Below are 25,006 nucleotides of genomic sequence, written 5' to 3' on the forward strand. Positions count from 1 at the left end.
GCTGAAACTACGGAAGTTCTTTTGTTAGGAGTTAAGATGTTCAGTGACGTGTTTGGTACTTCTGCCTTAAACAGTCTGGGCTTCCTTTAAAAATTAAAGTGCAAAATTAGTTTCCTCAATACTGTCTGACTAAGAATGTCAGGCATTCTTATATTGAATCCCGTCCTTTGAATCGTTCTTTTTAAAAAACTTGTTCATCTATAATTTTGGTCAGTGTTTTTAGAGCAAATTGCCTCGCGGTTCTCAAAACTGACGAGCAAGATGGCCCTCAGTAGGGCTGGTGTAGTCTAGTCTCCATGTAGCAAATATGCTGCTTAATTTTGCTAACCGGGCTGGCCAAAATCTCAGTGAGGATCCAAATCCGAATTTTGCAAATTCAAAATTTGATCACCAATGAAATAAACCTCTCCTTTTGACTAGAGAAAATCTACCTTTGGATCTGAATTTTGGAGTCTGGATTTCCCTCTACTTCCTGTCTGAGAGCATCGTTACGGCAACTCCTTGCACGAGTTCCTGTCTAATCGAAACGCTAGTGGCATGCATGTGTGCTAAACGAAGGAATGTAATAAAAAATTTATGAGTTAGTTACACTTTGAAGCAATAATGTGTTAAAGAGTTAAAAAGAGCTCTTTTTAAAATTTTTTTTTCCCCAGGTCCTTCAGGCCAGGAACTGTTCGCAACGCACGGAGCACATTTGGGATCTGACTGCTGGTATTATTCCCTTTTGCAGTGTACTACATACGTCGTTTGTGATTTCCATGAATATGACAGAGATCTACACAGCGAAGCATGGTGCAGTGATACGAAACTCTCTCGGCGATTTTCAAAATATGCAACCCATAAATCATTCACCTTAACCCGGGTCCAAATTTGCATGAAACTGGGGGTCGATTGTCTCAAAAGCTAATTTACCAAAAGTCCAACCAGTCCCAGCTGTGTGAGAAGCACATAACGAAGTTAAAAAGGTAGGTTTCAGATGGCTTCAGGGTTTGTAATGGATGCTTTGCACAGCTGTAATGATGAGTGGGTGAGGAGAGTTAAGAATGAATAAAGTGTGGGTGGTGGAAATATTCACCGGGCATGTCACGGCTGGGGAGGAAGCGCAGGGGCCTCCCGGCCGCCGTGATGGGGAAGACCTCAAGGCTCCCTGGACATGGGGCCTAGTTATTTATTTATTTCAGCTCTGACACATTCTCATTAGGAAAGCAAAAAATGTGAAATCGATACCGTGCCTTTCGAAAGCAGGGAGCTGATTGTGGCTGAGCAGCAGAGCTGTCTTATAATCTGCTTCCAAACGTGTGGGTGCCTCTTGGGTTTCCTCAGCTATTTTATGGCCCATTTTCAAAGATTTCTGTAAAATCAGGCCAACAATGTCTGCGTCCCCTACCACATCAGTGAAAAACTGGGCCGTGTTTCAGAGTCATGTAAATTCCTTCTCTAAGAAACATTTACATTTTACAAAGTGTAAATTTAGCAGACCACTTCACGGGGTAAATTCGTCCCTGGTTCGTCTCCCTTGTTACATGAGAGTTACCGCGGGGCTGGGCTGACTGAGAGTTTACCATTAGCGAACAGAAAAATGAGCAGCAGCTATAACTGAACATCACAAAGGTTTCTTCCAGGATTGCCGTCACGTGTTCAGGTAGTTGATAATTCATTCTTACTGTTCCCGTATTTTCATGAGAACTCACCTATAAGTAAACAAAACCCGAAGCCTAGTTTATGTTTCTTCATTGTGCTATTATATGGCACAGTAAGTGTAATAAAGCAATCATCTGTTGACTGCTCCTTGACTTTTCATATTCGTTGTTCCTAGACGGGTCTTCTTGCACACGTAAAATATAGACAACAACTCTCATGTCTAAGGTCGTAGTAGTTTAAACACAGTCCGTTTCTTTATTGGCAAGGTGTTCTTACAGTTAGGACTTGATTGGGCTGGGAAATATTAGAAATGTGTTGACTAACGCACTGTTAAAAATGTAAGACGTGTAATATTTCAAAAATGATAGATATTCATGGTGCAGGTTAACCCGTCGTTCATGGTTCACAGTTGCAACCACAGGTGAGACAGCGGTTCAAAAAGGTGCTGTTCTCCAAAGCTACCGGTATTGCCTAACAAAGAAGTTACCCAAAATGGTGGGGTAAAACGACGGCTCCACTGAAGTCTGCAGCAAACTGCATCGATTTTGTAGGAGTGGAACATTTCTTTTCGTACAGAACAATGTCCTCATTCATTCTGAAAGCATTTTTTTCAAAGTGTTTCTTTAGCCAAGTAAAAGTGTCTTAAAGGACAAAAAATGCCTTTAAACCAGGGCGAGAATTAGTGACATTGATAACTGTCATGTTTGAGGTTTTAAGGGAAGCAATGGAAATCCGAAGCCTGCCAGTATTTCATTCTTTCACGCTACAAGACTCATGCAGCAAGAATCTGTAAGTGACACTCAACCGAGAAAGAGCTTTCTGAACAGCTGATGTGAAACTTGAAAAGAGGCAACGTAACAAATGTAACGCGGGGGGAAGCGCTTTCATTCCAGTTCAGGAACATCTGGTTTATTGCAACAATAACTACTGTAATTATATCACTGCTGGAAAAGCTGCTCTAGGTTAGGTTAAGTTTGTGGGTTTCTATAATAAACACTGCTTCGGAGGAGTGGGGGTTTCAGTCTTTCAGCCATGTCAGATCACACTGAACTGAACTGTGATTTGAGGCAAAAATAACAAAATATGGAAAACATAAAAGCATTGTTTCTAACCATATATTTCTTGAGATATACTCTTGGTTTATTCCTCATTACGGCAAGTGGAGGGTATGCCAAAGAAGCAAATCGTTGGATGACTGACCATATTTCACTGATAAAAACTAAAGTAAGTAATTTTTTTGTCAGTTGGAAATAGGCTCCTTAATACTTAAGAGTAATACATATTGCTGTAATAAATAAACAAGCATCCCACAAAGGACAGTAAATATCATTATTCTCACTTTACATACAGGGAAAACTAAGGAACCTGCCTCAGGGCAGATAGCGGCTTCGTGGTGGAGGGTCTCCTCGTACGAATATAGTGGATTTTTCCAGATGAGTGCCCGCGTGATAGGGCTTACTACCCAGCCACTGAACTGTTGCGCTAGTCATTAAAAACGAAGCGTTTCAACTACAGTGCAATGCTTTGCTATCTAATGGAAACTCTGAGTCTACACCAGCCTTTTACTACAGCAGAACCAACGGAATTCTCTCCGTTGCCAAGCGTATTTCCTCAATGTTCTACAGCAGCAAGAAACAATTGTCTGTTTTCTTGGCGCGAGAGTACATCCACTGACCGTAGCGTCGGCAGCGTCCGTAGCCGTGTCGTGGCTGCGCTTGATCTGCAATGGGCCAGGCGTTGCCCATGAACGTTTTCTCATAAGCTGCAAAATAAAAAAAAAAACAGTTGGTATTCTACTGTCGGGGCATGCTTAGTCTAGATTCTACAATAAACATTCTATATGTCTGTACAATTTTAGTCTATTAACATTGTATAAAAATGAATGGGGAAACGGGAAGATGGTTCCACATATATGAATTCCCATTAAAGTGCTTTATTACCACAGAAAGGTGTGCAATAGATCCAAAACTGCCTCAGACCTTTGGGAATTTAAGAACTATTAACCAAGAGATATTTTATTATTGTAGTTTGCTTCCTTGCCTCCGTCTCATGATTTGAAGTTGTTTGCTGCTGTGGGTTCAGATTCACACGTTTGTACACATTGATAGCTCAAACAGAATTTCCAGTTGTGTGTATGCACCATTTTAACAACTGACCCGGTATTTTTGCAGGCTCACACTGGCAAAATCGACTCCTATTCCACATGCAAACGGGGGTTTGTGCGTGCAGAAGATTTCCGTCTTAGAAATGCAGGTTTAACGCTATCTTTAGTTTTAACTCCTGCAGCTAAAATAATTTCTACCAGCTGGGTGCTTGGAATTGAAATCATTCCTTTTCTTCAATACAGATATAATAAAATAATGCCAGAACATCACGCTCTGTTTTCCTGGGTGGTATTCCACCAGAAAAGTTCAAATTACTGGAATATAAAGCGCATCACTTAAATGGCAGCTAAACCCATTGGCAGACCAATGAAAACATGCTGTAATTTTCCAATCAACGTAGTAGAGAAAATAATGAAGTTGTTTTAAAGTTCCAACAAAAATCAGATTTATTGTTATTTAGGATTAGCTCTATCTGAATTTTCCAAGACATTATGGGACTTAGTACTAATGGTCATTAGGTTCATTGGTCATAAATATAATTATGTTCCTAATGTTCCTTCTTTATATATATTTTTATATCTATATATACACACCCCACTGCTAGATATGTACATGCATATATGTATGTTTTTGGGGAGGTGAATCAGGAGTGACCCAACTTTCTCCATTTTCATAGAAATCCTTTTTAAAATAAAATCACATGAACCATAAACAGAAAAATGTCTCTGACTCGAAAGTTTCGTATTTCTCACCTCTCTGTCATCTCATCATCAGTTTTAGAAGTCTGGTAAGTGGGCTGCTGAAATCTCTACATAGATTTATATACATATATATGTGTGTGTGTGTGTGTATATATATATATATACACACACAGAGGATCGTATCATGGATACTTTTATTTTATATGTGCTCATGGGTTTCTTTCATGGTCTTTGACTACAGTTATTTCTACAAATGGCTTAATTCTCTGTGATTTTGTTGCACAAAGGTTAAATCCCAGACTTGGAAGAACAGATCTCCAGCTGATGTCAGCCATCACTCACCTGAATGAAGAGGACTACAGAGAATGGTCCGATGATGAAACAGATGAGGGGTAAGCTTGAAGCTCCCTCTACACTCATGCTAAATACCAACTCCAACTCTGATCTGGTCCTTCAGACAGGAAAAATCAAAAGTAAATGGTTTGCAAGCTGCTGGCAGCAGTGCTGGGCATGCCTTAACCATGCTAGCTTTAAAATACCACCTAGAACTGGGATGAACCCTTCACCTTTCTTTTTTTGGATGCTAAAAAATCTACATCTCTGCTCCTGCCTGCCGAGGCACTGAATCTTGGAAGACGTTGAATATTGCCTGGATAATGCTAAGTGTCCTGAGATGCCTTCCTTGTCAATGGCTCGAGATGCCTTCCAGCACCAGGCACTCATTCAAGAAAAGAGGTTAAGTTATTGCAGACTTTTCCTCGGTTTACGTGATGTCAGGCAGTCTGGCATTACTTAGGATTCAGTGCTGTGAAATGCTGACCTTCCTCTCCTTTTACCTTTTACTCCAAACTGGGGCCGGGCTATTCTGTATAATGCATGCCGTGCATGATTCAATATATAGACCAAAAGAAAAGGAAATGCTTTGGGTTTGCTTGTTTGTTTGGTTTTTGAAGTAATAAAACCAAAAAATGGTGGACTCAAACATGATTTAAGAAAACACCAAGATATAATTTCCAGTTCTCTGGCTTTTTCTCTGTTTTTGCAGTGTTTCCTTAGTACATCTAGACAGCAGAAAAATTTCCTCGTGGCGGGCTGACTTCCTCCCATGGTGCTCATAAGTCATCACCCATTGCTTCGAGTACCTTTCATCCCTGCTAAGCTCGTATCAGAATTCCTTGCGCCAAGGATGGCGTGAGCTCATTCCCGGTGTTGGGTTCCAGGCTGCGTCGCAGTGAGAGGTATTTACCGGCACCGACAGCTCCCGTTTGCAGCGGAACTGGGCACGGGAAAGGTGGGGCAGCACCTGGAACCGTGTGAGATTCCCGTTTCCTCCGTGGATAGTACTGGAGATGTTCCCCTTGAGCTCTAAGGGCTTATTCAGTTCCGGACGTCTTCGGAATGCTAATATTAAATGGAAAGCTCTCTTCTCTGAAACCAAACCAAGAAAAAAAAAATTTAAGTGAGGCAATGAAGTCTAGCAGACAGAGCAGAGACCTGGGATGTTTGCAGTGATATTATGAAGCTTAACAGTTTTCCACCACACATAAAAGAAACATGAATGAGAACTTCAATACAGACACACACAGAGCAAAAAAAAAAGATAACGCTAGTTCCACTTCTACAAAGATCTGAGCACTCTTGTATCAAGTATTTGACCCTTGTTTGGTTTTCTGAATTGCCTTGTGATGACAAGCGCTGGTTGTCCTTTGGAGACTATATCATTCACAGAAGCACCGGAGCTATTTTCTGCATGAATATAGAATATCTTCATGTTAAGGAAGTCTATGTTTTGTGGGCGCATTCAGAGGTACATTTCTGATATTCAGACTTCTTTCGTCAGTGATAGAGCAGAAATTCTACTAGAAGCCAGGGAGACAGAGAGTCCTGCCACACAACCATGAGAAAAAGTATGTCCCGAGAGTAAGAAATTCTGTAGATGTTACTGTGTGCGCTCGCGAGGAGTGTTTTCTTCTGACTTTGTTATGCTACTTCAAAATGAAACATCTTCATGAAAGAGACTTTGACAGTACAACGTATTTTCCATTCAGCACCACTTTCATGCAGGAGTCTGGTCTTCTCGCTGCAGGTTAGAAATCTGCGATAAACCCAAATCTTAAAATTCAGACCACGAAATACAAAACATTCCAAAACTCCAAGCTCAGATAAGGAGTCGGACCACATGGAGCTGAATGCTGCAAGACACCGTGAGAATTCGTAACGCATTGATACAAAAGCAGGGGCTGTACGTACATTTCAGGTCTCTGCAAGGAAAGTGGTTTGTAAGGAAAACTCACCTGAAGTTCAGACCGTCTGTTAAAAACGGGAATTATTTGGGACTCAAACAGTTGATTTTTACAGATGATCAACAGAGGGTTACTGAGGACAGATGTTTCTGTAATTGTCATACAGTGGAAGAATTCTCAGTGTTCTGCATCCTTCAACTCCGCATGTCCTTCATGGCAAAATATACACTGTCCGTCTAGAACTATTCACGTAGTCTACAGTGCAGAACATTTTGGAGCGCACCTCAGAGCCTGGTAGAAAGCTGCATTCACAGGCAAACATTTTAATATTTTTCTGTCATAAATGGAGTTACCAGAAAGAAAAAAAAAAAATGTTACAAACCCAAATATTCACTTCACGTCCCCATTTTCAGGCCAGTGACCATGTTCTAGGTGCAAGACCTATCCGAAGTTAAGCAGGGAATCCATCTCTCATCCATAAGTGGAAATGAGGAATACTTTGCTGATTTCTGCTCAGACCATTAGATGAGACCTCCCAGGCCACGGTTACACAGATGCTCCGTTCCAGCAGAAATTCACAGTGCCAAGAAAATGCATAGCCCTGTCACCCCTCCCTGCTTCCCCACACACTCCCTCCACACGTCTAGTTGCTCATTCTCGTGTTAATTACCATGTGCCGAGAGCAGACCACTGCTCTGAAAATGACACGGGCAGCAGAGTGACCCGTGTTCATCGCTGGATCGGTGCCCCATCAGGCTCCCCGCAGGACTGGCCGAGGGAGCAGCAGGAACGGGCGCCCCGGGGCAGGGTGTGCCGGGGCCACTGCTTTCAGCAACAGCTTGGGCTGATATAACACTTATCATATAGAATCACAGAGTGGTTGTGGTTAGAAGGGACCTTAAAGATCATCCAGTGCCACCCCCTGCCCTGGGCAGGGACACCTCCCACCAGACCAGGCTGCTCCAAGCCCCGTCCAACCTGGCCTTGAACCCCTCCAGGGATGGGGCAGCCACAGCTTCTCTGGGCAACCTGGGCCAGGGGCTCACCACCCTCACAGCAAAGAACTTCTTTATAATATCTAATCTAAATCTCCCCTCTTTCAGTTTAAAACCGTTCCCCCTCGTCCCATGGCTCCCCTCCCTGATCCAGAGTCCCTCCCCAGCTTTCCTGGAGCCCCTTGAGGGACTGGAAGGGGCTGTAAGGTCTCCCCGGAGCCTTCTCTTCTCCAGGCTGAACCCCCCCAGCTCTCCCAGCCTGTCCCCACAGCAGAGGGGCTCCAGCCCTCCCAGCATCTCCGGGGCCTCCTCTGGGCTTGCTCCAACAGGTCTATGGCCACAACTTAAGTCAGTGTTTATTTGTTCATTCATTAGGTGTTTCTTTCACCGTGTTGGGCACACTAAATTTTGCTGTCCAAGATTAACTGATATTTAAGTGGATCTTTCCCAGCATCTCCCAGCATCTTCTGTCTCATAGCAGTACCTAGCATCATTACCATAATGTGCTAAATTAAAGTTCCATCTTTCTAGCTGGCTATTTTTTCATGTTTTTTCTTTTTCTTCCACTCCTCCAATTCAGAAATCTCACTCTTGTAGCCTCCTGAGAAAAAAACACAGAGTAGAGCTCATTTTCCCTTCATCAGAATACTCAAATGTCCTTTCAGTGCTCTCCCATGGCGCATCGGCCTTTACTCTCCGGCCTGAGCTCTTGAAAGGCTGCCGTTCGCCCTGGAAGAGCTTTCCCACATGCTGTATTGTCAGGGGACTGCCTGACCGTGGTCAGTGGTTTCTGTGTGCGGACACGTAGGCGGAAAAGGGGCAGAGGGGCCACGCTCGAGGAGCGCAGAACAACTGCAGGAGGGAGGCCTGGACCAGAACAGGGATTTGCGGGTGGGGAGCTGCTGGCCTGCCAGGATACGGGGTCTGTGCAGACAAGTGTCAATAAAGGCATTAAAAATAGAGAAAGTAATGGCTTCTCAAATTGCAGCCCTTGGTTTGCAGAAAGAGGTTTTGTCTGTCCCAGAGTCACGCACGCAAAGTCTGTCATCTGGCCACATCTGCTGCAGTCGCTTGGCTAGTGACGGGATACCTGACCTGGGAAATTATTCCTGCAAAAAAAATCAAGCTATTTCTCACCTGCACCATGTTAATAGGACTGCCTTTTTGTATACGAGCTGCTGCTCTGGATTTGTGTCCCCCCCCAGCCTTGTTTCTCACAAATGAATCTGGGCTGCAGAGATGTTAGGAGAATAACGAGCAGAGAAATTCAGATGCAGCCTTTCCCATAGGGCAGGTGAGTCTGAATCGACGGTTGGGATCCCCCTCTCATGGAAAGGTGTGAAGTTCTGTGTTCTGCCGCTGACAGCCCGCCCCCTCCAGCAGTGGCACACAGGGCAAAACCCAGTCTCACCAGCAGCGTAGCATCACCCCGCTGGGTACCTGGGATTAGGCTTTTTTTGGGGAAGGCCAACCAGTTAAACTTGCACCCAGCCATCCGCATGTTACCTGAACTAGACACCAGACACCACACGAGGCTGCAAGAGTCAGATTTCCATGATCCTTAACTAATTGAAAAATAAAGCAGGCTTGCAGTTTGGGATTTTTCGGGTTTGTTCTCCGTGTGTGTGCGTGTGTGTGTTTGTGTGTTTATGCCAGCTGTATCCAAACGATGGCTGGCAATACTTCCTGATTTTGTAATTGAGATGTATAAATACAGCAAGACTGAGATAATATCTAGTAATGTAATACTTTTCCATCCCTAGGCATTGACAGGAGCTGGTTCTTAACTGCCGTACAAGTTCAGACCTATACAAGAAGCCCCGGAGTGCAGCCACACCGGTACCTGCAGCACCGGGTGCTCTGACGGGGCCTCATCCGTCGACCCTGCTGAGGAGCAGCCCTTAGTGCTCATCTCCCAGCAGGGCCGACAGAGCCCAGGGACACGCAGCACCATTTAGAGGTACAAAGCATCTCGGAAGATCCCGCTCCCTGTTTGATTCAGGTTCAAATCAAGGCTATTGATATTGTCTTTAAGTCAATACCTTAGACCCTCGGTCACAAGAGGTTAGATAAGATTAAAGAACTCATTCTTTTTTTAATCTATTGAATATTAAAAATGGCCACTTCTGGCTTTTCATTCACACCATCTGTTCCTAGCAGGTTGTATTGGCAGCTTCAGGACAGATTAATAATTGTTCCTGATTTTGGCACACCGAGAGGTTAAAAAGAAATCTTTAGCCACACAGAAGAATCCTCAACCATTGATTTCTCTAAGATATTTTGGCAACTTGAAAAGAAAATATATGGTATGAGCCCTCCTAGAATTATTTCTCCCAGCCACATGTGATATAAATAAAAGAAACCTCAAGAATCTGGCTTAGAATATGGAATAACATTATGCTACAGTCATTTCTGCTGTGTTTACCACAGCAAATGGTGAATTACAGGCGTCACTGTACATAATATTTAAATATTTCAATGATACTCAGAGCTCTCAACACTCTTGTTTCTTTCCCATGTTCACGACAATTTGCCAGCAACATTTTAGAACCGAGCAGTCATTTTATAGCAACCTCTTTGTGTCAAGAAATGCATACACGCTACGCAGCTGTAGCTAAGATGTAGCATAACCCCCCCCTAGAGCATCCTCATGGTGTTCTGGGGTGCCAAAGGATTAAGGTAGCCCCGGGACGTGTGTCCGAAGGTTTCCCTGACCTGGGGGATCTGTGGTTTAGAGGCAGCACTGTCAGGTCCCGCGAGGCTGAATCGCTCGCTCGATTCCCAGAGGCCACGAGCCTCCGCAGGCGTGTTCCTCCTGGCGAGCCGTGGTGCAGCCCCTGCCCGAGCGATACAGCCTGAGGAAGTAGAAATTGAACGTGTGTTAGGCTAATATGACTCTGTTAAATTTCTGCTTTGAGAATAACCTGTCTAAACAAAAGTCCAACCCGAGAAGAGAATGAAAATTGAGGGAGAATCAAGAAAGAAGCCTGCAGAAACTGCCGATTATCGTAAGTGTGAGAATGAAGACAAGCACAAAACTGCTAGATGAAAACAGTGCAAAGATCAAAGATGATCTCTTCGAATGCAGATACTATTTTTTAATGTACTATTAGCAAACAAAGGACAGACTACAATAAAGAAAAATAGCCATGTAAAATTGATATGAATGTAAAGAAAAAGTTTCATGAAGCATCTGTAACTGTTTCACAGGATCTGGAGTGCACGTAGGAATCGGACCTGTGGGCAGGATGTTGGTTTTTTGAATGAGTTCTTTCTACAGTTATTTATTCCTTTCATAAGGTTTTGCCTTTCTGGCTACTCTAGCCAAACTTTCCAAGAGAGTATCTGGCAAATAAATGTAAAATGCTGAAGACATCTGAAAATCTGGTCGTTATAAGGTGCCCAACTGGAAACTGAGCTCTTTTGGTGGGTGAGTTTCTTACAAAGTGCAATTCCCAACAGGGCAGTGGGTAATAATTCTGTATTTGAGAGCATCCGTGGGAGGGTGCTGTGGCAGGGAGGAGGGAGAGAGTTTAGTCACAGGCGACTGAGACCAACGTAGAGACGGGGCAAACGCTGACCCGGCCCACTCCCTCCAGCCTCCGCTTCCAGCCTTCTCCTCAACCCTGGGTGTTCCCAGTCTTGCTGGAGCCTCCCGCCAGTTCCAGCTTTTCCCCAGGGTGGAAAAGTAACTGGGGGAGCTGGACTGTAACAGCAGCTGAGGCCAGCGGAGGAAAGGACTGGGAGCTTTGCTGGCAGCGCACTTGGGAATATTAAATTTCCAGTCGGTGTCGACTGGAAATACATTTTGTAAGGCTTAATGAAGAGCGAGGGAGGAACAAGGTATGAGGGTGGGTGCTAGCAGGGATTAAGCAGCCAGATGAAAGGTCCTTATTTGATGGAAGGGAGGGAGCAGGAATGGGAAGACAGAGTATCTTCTTCTGAGCAAAAAGAAGATTTTCATGTAGATTTTCTTGAGGAGTTTATACGGTGCTTCTGAGTCTATGGGTCGGTGGGCCCAGATTCCCACAGAAAATCAGAGGTGTGCTCAGACCCGTATCTACTTTGAGCTGTTATTTTTGATTTGTGGTCATTCGACAGTTTCATTTGAGGGTGAAAGGGCCTCCTAAATACACAGAAATGACCTTCATAATGTTTGGGAGATGTAGGTATTATCACCTTGGTTTTAACTAATGGCTACCTAATTCATCCAGAGGCTCAGTGTCAGGGCAAGGAAAGAATCCAGGAATCCCAACTCACCGTCACATGTTCTGCCCACCAGCAGGACACTCTGCCGCCACGTGGCCTTGCGGCTGGGACAGAGTGGACAACGGATGTTTTTTCTCTCTGGACGCCGGTCAGTAGCGATGTCCATTGACAGCATGCATGAGCAGATCACTCTGTGGTCAAAATAGGAAACACTATTCATTCTTCTTTTGGGACTGCAGCAAATCCCTGCACGAAAAAAAAAAAAAGGATGCTTCAAATAAAGCTAAATGATTTAATTAAACGTTAGATTAACTCTCCCCAAAGCCAGTAGCAAAAACACCACAAGCATATGCAAAAGAGGGATGTTTGTGGATGGACCTACAACAACCTTTTTCACATCCTTTTATACAACATTAGTGCAGGCTTAGACAAAAAGTAGTCTTGTTCTTTCCAAGGCAGCATGAAGTCCAGCCAGGAAGTATTAGTCATCAGAGATTTTTGGTAGTTGTAGTTTGGAACCCCAAGTGGAGTGTTTGGTTTGTACAGTGCTAATAAAAGCTAAAAAATCTAAATCAAGAATTGGCCACTATCTCAGTCAAATCAGCTTTTCAAACAGCTTTTGACTAAACTACTGCTATTAGAAAAAATTTTCCTTTTTACGCCCTCACAAGACAAATGCAAAGGAAACGACCCGTCCCGCTTCCCCAAGGAACTGTAACAACATTTTTTTCAGTAACATTTTGGAGGGTTTCATCTTAAAATATATTCTGAATTGTGTTTTAATAGGGAAAAAATAAATTATGATTTTCGTAACCAAAATAGAACAGATGTAAAATCTTTCCCAGAAGGCTTTTACCCTCTAGAATGAAAATGAGTATTTTTCACGGGTTTGTCTGAAAAACATCTTAAAATTTTGTGAAACAATACATGGCTTTCTTCAGTTATTGGCCATTCACAATGGTAATCCATCCTGTATATTTCTGTGTTCTGGTCACTTTGGCAATTGCCAGTTTGGGCCAAATAAACAGTATTTTTGCACACAAATAAGGTTTGCTCCTACAATCAAGATGATTTTCTGCAAAGCATTTAAGCAGTAAGTACCAATGGTTATGTGTACTTTGAATTCCTGAAATGAATCATGGAAAATTCTAACATAATAATGTGCTGTTATTAAGTGCTATACAGCTACAGTTGCTATAAAAACGAAGAAGAAATCTGAGGTAGTGAAATAAATCTTCAGCTGGTGCAAATCAGCGCAGCCCTGTTGAACTGACGAGAACTACAATGATTTAAACGAACTGAGAGTTTGATGTAGAATCACAGAATGGTTTGGGTTGGAAGGGACCTTGAAGCCCATCCAGTGCCACCCCCTGCCCTGGGCAGGGACACCTCCCACCAGCCCAGGTTGCTCCAAGCCCCGTCCAACCTGGCCTTGAACCCCTCCAGGGATGGGGCAGCCACAGCTTCTCTGGGCAACCTGGGCCAGGGGCTCACCGCCCTCACAGTAAGGAATTTCTTCCTCAGATCTCATCTAAGTCTCCCCTCTTCCAGATTGAAGCCATTACCCCTTGTCCTATCACTACATGCCCTTGTAACAAGTCCTTCTCCAGCTTTCTTGTAGGCTCCCTTCAGATACTGGAAGAGGCTATAGCGCCTTCTCTTCTCCAGGCTGAATAACCCCAGCTCTTTCAGCCTGTCCTCGTATGCCGATATGGCCTATAGTTTATTCACTATACGGAATAAACCATGGCATAGGCTGGTGAAGTAACACGGTTTACCCTGAAATCCACGCTCTTAAGGCTCTCTTCAAGAAGGCCTTCTCAAGCATGAGGTACAGTGTGGAAAATAAAGGGTGTAACAGAGGAGACAGATGTGAAACAGTCGAAATCTAAACCACCACGTGCTGGAGCAGGTACCGAGCCTCCTCGTTGAGTTCTGACTTGAAATGGAAGCCCAAGCTGCCCTGCTCTCTCCTAGCTCCTCGCTGCTCATTGCCTCCTCCTGTCCATGCTGCCTTCTCTCTTGTTAATGTAACTGTTTGGGCAGCTAGATTGTCATCTGGCCCAAAAAAACCCTGCACAGCGTTAAAACTAATTTGGTAGAAGATCAGGTGGTTTTAATATGGGTCATCTCCCTGACTCCGTTCATGCCTCTGCTGGCAAATGGTTAGGGGTGGGGTGGTGGTGCCTGGGACAGCTTCTCTTGGTGGGAACACCGGCAACACTGGCTTAAAGAGTTTCCAAAAGTTATACCCGAGGAAGAGGAAAACCCATGTCCTCTGGTCAAATTCTCTTGCTTGTCAATACGCAGGATAAAATGGAATGGAGTATGCTAGGAGCCTAAGGAAGCGTGATTTAAGAGGTATTTATTATTAGCTTTCCCGCTCTACTCCTTGCTCCCTAGATTAGCCACCACGTCAGGAAAAAGTGGTTGTGAGATAAGGCCATCCCAGCTGGGCCTTGGTACGCAGGAATAATAATGTGGCCAGTGCCCAGCAACCCTGCGATTAAAGGTAAATTCTTGGCAAAATTCTCCCTGTATTTGGTGGTGCAGGACTGGTCACCTCGTGCTTATTCACCCGGCAGCTCTCACCTCCGAGTGCCACATCTGCGTGGGTGTTCAAAGCAGCTCCTCCTGGCCCTGCGTGACCCCGCTGAAACAGATCCCTTACGATTGCTACACGGCACGTGGTGTAGGCTAACAAAACACTGGCTCAACCTCCCCCCGTGGGGTGGATTTTTTCCGTATGCGATCTCCCGCCATTGCAGGCAAGCAAAACAGTGATGTGTCACCCCAAAGGCGGATCTGCCTCAAGCACCACCAAGTAACACCAACCCAGGAGAAGAGAGACTTCAGAGGACGTTGATTTAATTCAGGTCATAACAGGTATATTATTCCCAGCTCTGCAAGCTTCTGTTTCAAGCGTTAATTTGCTTAAAGAATAAAACCGTTTTAATCACAAATGCACCCTTTTCAGGCACGTTGCCTCTATTTTGTTCAGGATTTTAAGGAATTTCATAACAGTGCTCTTACATCATTGCACCCAGACACAATGTTAACCATTGTGAGAGAAAGCATGTTTTTTACATTTGCATAAGTGTGTAGCTTTCCTTTCTATTAGCCTAGGTTTTCCTTGTTCAATTATGAATATTTCAAATCACGCACATTCTTCTGGGGAATGATGGAGACATCTGTATTTTAGGAAAAACAATGCTGCTTCTAAGTGACACCAGAGCAGGGTGGCTGTGTGTTACCTATTCATAAATTATGATCGAGACTATGTCAGAAAGTGGTACGAAGCAGAGGACGCACGAGCGGTATGACACTTCCAACACTGATCCCCATGTCACGGTAGGTCGGCTCCCCTGGACGCGGGATCCGGACAGCTTCCACTAGACACCAGTATGTTGCAGGAAATTGATAACCATCCTTATGGACTCCAATTGAAGAAGGGTGATAGCAATGATCAAGATAAAAAAAAATATGAGATAATAGTTATTTATATGATTGACATTCTGCTTCAGTGTTTTCACACAAAGACCCCTCTCTCTGCCTGACATGCAGGCGCTGCATTCCCAACGCATTCTTGCAGCCTACACCACGTCGCCGAACAATAGCGAGCCTTCTTTCATTTTCCTGCCTAGTTTCTGTGAACAGCACTCTGTTGACAACCGACTCTGTTCTCACTCCTGAAGAATTCAAAAAATTGAACGATATAAGGACAGCCTGTGACTTCCACGAGGCATCTTAAAGCATCCTATTTTTAAAGTTGTGGTTTGGTGCTTCTTTTTCTGTTTTGTCTCTGTTTCAAAGGAAACCTACAAAAATGCAGTTACCCTGCAAATCCGTCCTCAGACCAGAGAGCGGCTCTGAATGCGGCACCACTAATAGCACTAAAATGCAAATACATGGGCGACTTTCTCTCTTTGGCCGTTCCAGAACAGCCTTTCCCCTCTAAACTTTAATGTTAATGATGTGTGCCAAACCGACAACCCCTGTGCAATTGAAATCTTTTGCACGAGAAAAATAGGTGCATGGACATTGGTGTGCTTTCCCTGCCAACCAGTCCCAAGCCAAAAATGGGCAGGCCATATCTAAGTCCAGCCTTCTTAACACTCATCCCAACTCCCTCGCTTATTCCCAAAGAATAATGACTTTTGGTCAGATGACAAGGACTTCATAAATATGAGCAATTGTGCGTAGAAGACCCAGATCTCTCCTTTGTCACACATGAGCAAACCACTCTCCCCAAGACTGTAGTGCTTAGTCTTGTGGCTGGCAGTGAAGCAAATCAAACCAGAAGAGATGGGAAATCACCGCGATGGACTCATAGCATGTTAGGTCTTTGGTTGATGATACACATCTATAACTGGGCAATATATCCCATAAACCATAAGTACTTATAAATCATAAGTGAGGAGAGGAGAGGAGAGGAGAGGAGAGGAGAGGAGAACTTGCTATATTGCCACACCATGCCACCTTTTGTGGTACTATGGCTCCTTTGCACTACCAGGCTAACATCAGAGACTAGAAAATGAGCAAAATCTCTCCCTATCTAGTCACCTATGATTCTAGTTTGGAAAAAAAAATACGGACCCATTTTAGTTTGTTTTTATAGTATTATTTCTCTTGTCAGCATCCTTGATTTTGAGTACGTGCGTGTGCACACGCGCTATTTCCACCTATTCAAGAAGCCTGATGAGCTTGAAGCACCCTGTCTTAACACCACTTTTACAAAATTTCGGCATTGTTTGCGTCTTACTTCAGGACCTTACGTATAAGGATGCCTCAAGGAAAGCCAACTCTTAATTTAGGCCCAATTTGTTCTTGGCTTCTTACTTCTCTGGGTGGATCTGGCACAGTCAAGGCCAAAATGGAACATCAATGAACAAGTGGGCTGGCGTCACTGAAAAATGAAAACAATTGGAAAATGACAATCAAAGGAAGGTGAAAGATCTAGTCCCAGGGCTTCCTGTTCCAGCTGAGAGTTTATTCAGATGGCCTCCAGATAATCTAAGCCAGATAGAGGGCATACCGACCTATTATGATGTTTATTCTCTTTGTTAGCTATCGAATGCAAGAGCAGTCTATCCTGGACGCATTTGTGCCCTACTATTTCCACACATCTTCAGATTTAGGCTTTGGTTTATGGTGCTGCCACGGAAGTAATATGGAATTGAGAAAAGGTCTAAGAAATATAAACGAATGAGAAAAAGCAAGAAATTTCTGTCCTCTGACATCTTTCATGATGTAATTATGTAGGGCATTATTTCTATAGCAATTAAATCTACTTTGTATAAATATTTCCCATACAGTAGCGTAAAGGAACCATAGTGGGCAGAAAATTAGTCCCAAATTGTGCTAACTCTTTTTTCCTGCAAAAGGTAGTTAGCTAGTTCAGGTCCTAGCTACTTTGAATTAGATAATTCATCTGTCAAAACAATACAAGGACAAGGACAAACTAGTGTATATGGGAACCAGAAGTCAAAGTCAAGTCATTTAACCAAATGAAATACCTGGTTAGCGTATCTTCACTGCACGTGAGTTAATAGCCTCCGGTATCTTCACAGTGAGAGTCAAACTCTGTTATCTCCACTGGAGGAAAATACAGGCGCCAGCACTGGAGGTCAAGGTGGTATCAAGAGGACAGATGCTGGCCTAGGCAAAGCGAAAAAAGGACAAGGCTTAGAGCAGTAACAGCACTGGTTAATGGCATATGCACATTGGAGACTTGACAGAATACCTTGCGTGGCTTATTCCACTGTAGAGAAAGTTGGGTTCATAGTTTTCATGGCAGAAATGGTTTGCATTTGTCCCTGCTGTAGCCCTGCTGAAATCCGGGACTTGTACTAAGAATTTGGGATTTCTATCTCTAAACCCAAGTTTTTTAAGGAACAGAAAGGAAACTTCTTGTTAAGTGCAGCACTCGTGAAACTACTAAGGCAAATGTATCTCCTTTGCAACCTCAAAGAACTTAATGAATTTGGTAAGTGCTAAAATTTGAACTAGTCAGACCTACTACTATATGCTTGAAGTTTGTTTCCATCTTATCTACACCCATATCCAGGAAGACCATACGCCAATATGTAAGAGTATTTTCAAAATACACTTATTACAACATTATTTTGTAATTTATCTTTTTTGTTCATTGTTGTTGCACTGATTTAGGGTTTTTATTCCTAGGTTTTGCATTTAGTCCTTCTACACCTAGGATCTGTCTTAAGTATTACAGCAAACATGTTAATCAAGCGCTACATCCACTTCCCTTCTTTTATGATACAGTTTATATTGTGAAAGCTCTGAAGCCACAGAAGCCTGAAATTCACCTTGCACAATACGCGCTTACTAAAAGTCACTAAAATAATTTACTGAAGGCTAGTTATTAGTAGCAATTTTAATAATGGTTGCTCATGTATTTAACTTTACGTGGATGCTTAAGATCAGAACCTGAATTGTACAGTTGACTGAACTGAGAGCAAGAATGATGCACCCGTCCAACCAGAGACCAAACAGTGTTAAAGGTGCTACACATACCCAAAATGTTGTCTAAAGCAATGGTAATACAGACATTGCTATACGTCTTGTGTTGCTGTTATGTGATAAGCATAAGCAAATAAAGCTAATGCCAAGAGCACTAAACTCTCCTGGGTTTCTTTTTTGCAACTGTTGGGTAACTTCAATCTCAATTTGTATGCAATCTACTGTCTAATTACTGTCTATCTGAAATCACGCAACACATGGAATAGCCAAGGGAAGTTCTTAATGACCTATAAGAGACAAATTGTATCTACAATATTGATGAAAATTAATCCTATGTGGGTCTACTTTTTAGGCACAATGACTCTGAGCGTCCCAGCCGTGTGCAGGGCACCCCCAAAGCACAGCACACAGGTACAGGGGCGATGGCCAAGAACTGGCACGGGACGGCAGTGAGCAAGCCCCCAGCAGAACCATGGCCAGCTGGCCACAGAGGGACCCTGGCTGGCCCATCCTTCAGGCTGGGACCAGAGAGTGGCATCCCCATGGGAAACGCTCCCCGCTACGTGTTGACACAGCTGTGGTTTGCAGGCTGTGCTTGGTGGCTATCATTTCTGCTCAAACGCCTTGGCCTAAACTGAAGTACTTCTCTTGTCTACTGTAGACCATCAGAAACCCGAGTGAGGATACAAGACGTTATGCTGCCTTAAAATGAGAATATGAACACTTTCATTCCCAAAAAGGTGAACAGAAACTTGAGGTATTGCAAGGCATATGACAGCTGTCCTCCTCTCCGGAATTGAAAGCCTGATGATAAACACGGAGAGGGGCTCTGCGCCATCAGGATGCTGCTGCCACAGCCCAAGCTGCAGAGGTGCTCCTCCGCACCCTGAGTGTAATAGCTGGCAAATGAAAAGCATTTGAGCAAGCTTAATCTGCAATAATTATATATTATAAATGTATTTATTCTGTTTAGGGAGAAACTCCTTGAAGGCTCCAGATGAGACATTTCTCACGTATATTATTTAGCTTTTCCTGAGGCCTTAATGAATTGCTTTAAATTACAGACTTAGGTATTGATTAGCCTCATTCAGTTGAAATCTAGGCTTAGCAATCTATACTTGTCTATAGTTTATTTGTGATATTATTCCTAATAAAGAGCTGCAATTAATCCACATCAAGAAAAATCAATTAATACAGATTTGTATCACAAAGAAAGAAATCCTCCTCATATCTGCCCGCTAATCCTGAAGCTTAGGTCTTTCTTTGCTACCAAGGAGGACAGATAAAAAATATTGATTTCACCCCATTTTTACAACTTATAGCGATACAATAATAGCGCACAGAACAGACGGGGTTTGTCAGTTAAAACTATTTTTATATATGATGATAGTTAGGGGGGGAGACAATGCCTTTGTTCTCTGCATTATTAGTAATTATTAATATGATGGACTAGTCGTTCTGTAATAAGAATAATCACTCCAAGCACAGCTCTCAAGGAGTCCAACTTCACTTCTGGTACGGTTACGGATTTTGCAGCCTATGAATTACAACACAGTAATGGTTCTAGAAGCAAAATTGCAGTTAGCTGCAGCTGCATGGGAAAGGAGGACTATTCTGTATAATTTTAGACTAACAGTACGTTGAAGAAACATAAGATGTTATCCAGTCTAGCATCTTTCTAATTTTATCCAGTTCTATCTGCCATTTTAACCAAGCTAATATCTAACCTGATTTATTAGAAATAAAAAATCTTATCAGAGTCTTCTTGCAGGAAGCATCACATAAACACCATGAATTAGATTTTGCAATTTTATAAGCCAAACTTTATCCTTGCTACACAAAGAAGACAACAATGTGTCATTGTCCTGTCACAATTCCTACTGTAAACAGTTTATGTGATTTATTCTTTTGCTTGCTAGATAATTACATATTTTATACCAGTGTATCATCAGTATGTTGTTATTCTGACTGCCCCGTAATAGAAATTGTGTATTTTCCCACTGCAGCGAATGCTATTCTTAACATACATTGGCCTCAACCAGCTAAAAATATCAGAGTTCTGTTGCCTGTGGGAAAGTTTTGCTGAAGTTATTTCTATTAAAAGTTTAATATTGGTCTCTTCCATTTTTCATACTGTATGTGTCATTCACATTCAACGCTGTCTTCTCTGATATGTAATTACTTACAAGTACTTAAGTGTCACATATGGCACATATTAAGCAAATAATGCCCTAATTCACCCTAATGCTAACATTAATATGAATGATTAGGAATGAGATTAGTACTGAAGAATACCATTTTAAAATAAATTGTGATGACATAGCGACAGCTATATGAAGGATTAAAGAGTATGGATTATTGCAGGTTATGGTTCAAGATATCAAATGATATGGCTCTGTGTTTGTTCTTGCCAAGGACACCAGGCAATTAGAGGCTCGAACAGCCAACTGTAATTCTTGCACTGAATCTTTGGGTTAGTTGTGGTGGTTTTTAACTCCTATGAGTTTTTGACAGGCAGTAGGTTCTGAAAAAAATGAAGGATCGGCTTGCTGTGAGCTGTCTACACCCACCGAAAGCTTTGTTGAGAGCCATTTAATTTATCTGGCAACCTACAGCCAGTCTGACAGTGCAGCTACAAAGGAAAAGCTCTAATTTCATAAACATTCTCTTCTGAACCCAAATTCATATAAGCAATGAAGACGCCACTAAGTTAATGACATTTATTTTCCCTGCTGCTGCACCTTTAAATTTATCTCCTTGTAATAGTATTTCTGCTTTTCTTTCTCCTTTCTCCAGAAGATAACAGAAGCCTATTTAGAAACCTTAATTCATGCAATTAAATCAATAATTTCTATGTTACATAGCTCTCTACCTATACAGTCTGATGCACATTTTTCTGATGTCTCCGTATAATACTCTTATATTTCAGCAGCTTATAGTTGAGCAAGGAGTTGAGAAACATTCATTATTCCCTGTTTAGCTTATCAGGTTTTATGAAGGACCAAAGAATAATGACACCTTCAGCTTTTGGCTCACTCATCTCCCTTTTAACACAAAGGAGAAAAATATTTTAGCTCCTGAAGGCCTGACCAAGTGTTAATGCCTTCAGCATCACTGAAGTTTGCAAGCGAAGGAATATCAGAGCTCTACATGTCATGACTGCTGGCATGAATAAGTGATGGTGCAGTCGAGAAAAAACCAAAACAGCTATTAAACAGTTTTCTCTTGGTAGCTGCTTGCACTGGTACGTAAAGACCAGTCCAGAATCAGTCTTAGCTTTGATATTATGCATAAACTCAAGCATGGCATCCTCTGGACTCAACAGCTTTTTGATTATTCATTACAAATGGTGGTCTTGGGGACTCAAGGAGGTTTTGCTAATTATGTCCAGTGAGAACCCTGCTACCAGGATCTGAAAGTTCTGTAACAAAACCTCCTCTCATCGTGCTGATGCCAGAATAAGGACAGTTACTGAAAAATTAGAAGGTATTGAGGTAATAAAGTAATATGGTGTATACATGTAAAAAATACTGCTTGCTGATTAGTTCTCCATGGGCCATCAGCAACTAGTATTTGTGGTACATGATTATTTAATAAAATAACAGATACATTAGTGTTGCATCAAAGCAGGGAGCAAAAGAGACGAGCACCCAGCATCTATTCCGCCATGATACAGATGGCCACGTTGTTTCTCATTAGTGGGCTTGTATTCGTTTAGATCAAAGACGGGATGTTGAATTTTATAGATTCACACTGGAGACTGCATTGGGCTCCTCCAGGACAGCATTTACCAAGGGGACTTCAGCCCAAGCTACAGCCCGTCACTGCGGCTTCGCAACGCGGGGCATAAGGAAATACATGTTTAATGGACACGTTTAAAAATACATGTTAGGACACATGAAGTTCAGCATCTTGCACATGAAGCCACTTCACATCGTCAGGTTTTGAGAACAGAAATGTAGACATAAATGAGTGTACATTTATCCTATAGTTCTATGCCAATATAATGTATTCTATAGGGTTTCCTAAATGGACTCATAACACATGCTAGAGCAGGTATTTCAGAAAATCTATACTCTGATTTCAACATTCGCATCAATATAGAACCCATCTTAATCTCCTCCATGTTATTCACCTTTTACGTCCCTGTTTGACAGCTTCCTTTTCACAGATGGTATTTGCTGCTTAGTGTTTCTGGAAGCTTATACCCAGCTGGTATCTATTGCATGCACTGGCACTCCCGAAAACCACTCAGCTCCTTTAACATTCCTGGGTACGGTTATATGGATATTTTGATCTTAACCCTGATTTCAATAGTTCGTGTTTAATAAGCTCCTGTTGGAACTCACTAGAATTACTGTTGGAAAGGAAAACATTTAATGATCCCTATACTCGTTACATGATATGGATTTTTTTCTGAAATAAAGCCAGTTCTACCCCTTCTACCTTATTTTTCTACTATCTTAAGACAGCGAAAGAAGTTAGTATTGTTCAGGCTTTCTTTCTAATTTATTACAAAATTGAGCGTGGTGGATACAGGTCTGCCTGCTCTCCTTATGTTTCCCTTATCTGTGTGTGATTCTGTTCTTATTATTCTGCAATTTTAAGCTCCTCACTCATATGTATTGCTACAAGCTTCCTCTGCTTCACATATATAATTAAATTTATGTAAATATAATAGCTATTTCCCCCTCTCCACTAACCTAGAACTTGTTGCTCTTTTTAACTACAGTGAATGTCTTTATTAATGGTGCCTTTTCTGAATACTCAGTAAAACAACTTCACTAGGGTTACTTATGTGCTTAAAGTTAAGCACATGTTTAAACATCTCCCTGAATCGGGGTGTATCTGTTTTCAATGAAAGAGCAAAAAAAGAAATAATAAAATTGGTCTGTCTTAATCTGGAAATCTGAATAACTAATATGGAATACAGCCAGTTTTGAGCACAACTTCCTCTCAGTTCGTTGCCTGTTTTCTCTTCTCTTCTGTTTCTGTTTGATCTTTGGATCTATTTTCACCTCTTACTCTGTAACTTTGAATCCATCATGCCTGTATGTCACCCCGTCCTTGCGAGGGCCCTCTCTCAGCTAACACGCTGCGTGGTGTTCCATGTACACGCGCGCACACACACACGTACACGCGTGTTTCTTCACTTGTGTATAACGAATGCTTAGAGTATTTTTCCAGCTGTTTCTGTGAGCTCAATATGCTTAACTGTAATGAATATCCTATTCATTAAACAACAATCATAGCGGAACATGAGCACATTTAATACACGTGCATTAAAAAAATATTTTCCTTTAAAGGTGAACTGCAAAGGGAGTTGAGGTAGGGAAATAAATCCTCGCTCCGTTTTTTATTTAGCACATGCAAGCATTGCCTGTAAAATTCCACTCTCTCCCCCTTCCCTCATCTCTGTCTGCCTGACATTTTGAAAGCCTGTCTGCCAGCAAAAGTTTTGCCAGTTTGAGCATTTCTTATGGACAGAAACTAGAGCTACTGAAAGGGACCGCGCCAACTGGAGTGTGTCCCCCAGATGCTGACGAGGGTTTGGGTGTCTGTAGGAGAAGTATTGTTCATTAATGTATCAAAATCAATCTAAATCAATTTAGTTGCGCTGGCAAGAATTTCGTGTACGCAAAACAACTTGAGACACAGCACAACAACGAGTATATTGAAAAAAAAATCAAGCTGTGAACTCTTTTAAGCCTTCATTGTAAATCATCAAGAAGCGATGAAAAGCATAAATGCAATAAAAATAATCATTTGCAGGTCACTGTTAAGTGATGTGACAAACGCAGACAGCGGTATCATAACACTGTGAACCAGAGAAGACTCACATTCTCCCTCATCGCTCATTTCCTTTCTCTTTACGTTCCCACGCACTGTACCTCTTTTACACTTTTCCTTCTTCCTAGTAACTTTTCCATCTTGCCTGCTTCCTCCACCTCTCAGCCTTCTGCAGGAGCATGCTGCTGTCTTTATAATCTCGCCAGACCTCCTCGGGGAGTAAAAGCACAACAATCTTTCCCTAATAAGATTCTGGCACTTCCTCTTGAAGCTTCTTCCGGAACCTGGATGGGAACAAGCATGTGAAAATGAGGAATACTGGGAATAAAACGCAACTCACATCTTTGGAACGTCAGAGGGACCTCGGACTGAGTGCTGAGGGCAAAGCAGGGTCCCAGCCAGATCCGATCACAGCACGAGCAGAGTAAATTTAGTGTCAGGAGGCTGAAATCCAGTAGAGCAGGAGGAGTTTCTGAAGGCTGCCATCAAGTGCTTGGAGCCCTGCAGGACTGAGCACCAGAGCAATCTGTGAGAATATTCATTCAGACAAATTCTGTTGCTGATACCTGATTCATCACACTGCGACACATGAAGCCAGTGACAATTGAAAGGTATTAGTCAGGACATTAAAATTTATTTCCAGCTAAACCACTAGTCTGCTTTGCAGTTCTTGCATCCATCTTTCTCTTCACCTCCTCCCTAAAACACTTGCATCAAAGCAGGAACCATTTGAAGGCAGCTCAACACAATCTCATCCCTGTTTTGGTCAGGTTCTGTAGGCACTGCTGTAATCCAAATAAATCATCAATAATGACTTATCACTGGTGAACCCCAAAACATCC

General features: G+C 42.5%; 1 long non-coding RNA gene across 5 annotated transcripts; it reads right to left on the reverse strand.

Moving 5' to 3' along the window:
* Positions 1-1,652: 1,652 nt before the first annotated feature.
* On the reverse strand, positions 1,653-24,664 carry LOC128909520 (uncharacterized). Of its 5 annotated transcripts, XR_008466405.1 has the most exons (8): positions 24,266-24,391; positions 17,411-17,552; positions 15,149-15,331; positions 11,946-12,140; positions 10,401-10,540; positions 6,742-6,992; positions 4,790-5,875; positions 1,653-3,403 (listed from the first exon to the last, which is right to left on the reverse strand). It is a non-coding gene; the product is annotated as an uncharacterized LOC128909520 (long non-coding RNA). The 5 variants fall into 5 exon arrangements; XR_008466404.1 differs by lacking the exon at positions 24,266-24,391 and adding an exon at positions 24,505-24,664 and having other exon boundaries at positions 4,790-6,992; XR_008466401.1 differs by having other exon boundaries at positions 4,790-6,992.
* Positions 24,665-25,006: the final 342 nt, after the last annotated feature.

Source organism: Rissa tridactyla, chromosome 4, assembly GCF_028500815.1.
Source record: "Rissa tridactyla isolate bRisTri1 chromosome 4, bRisTri1.patW.cur.20221130, whole genome shotgun sequence".
NCBI lineage: Eukaryota > Metazoa > Chordata > Aves > Charadriiformes > Laridae > Rissa > Rissa tridactyla.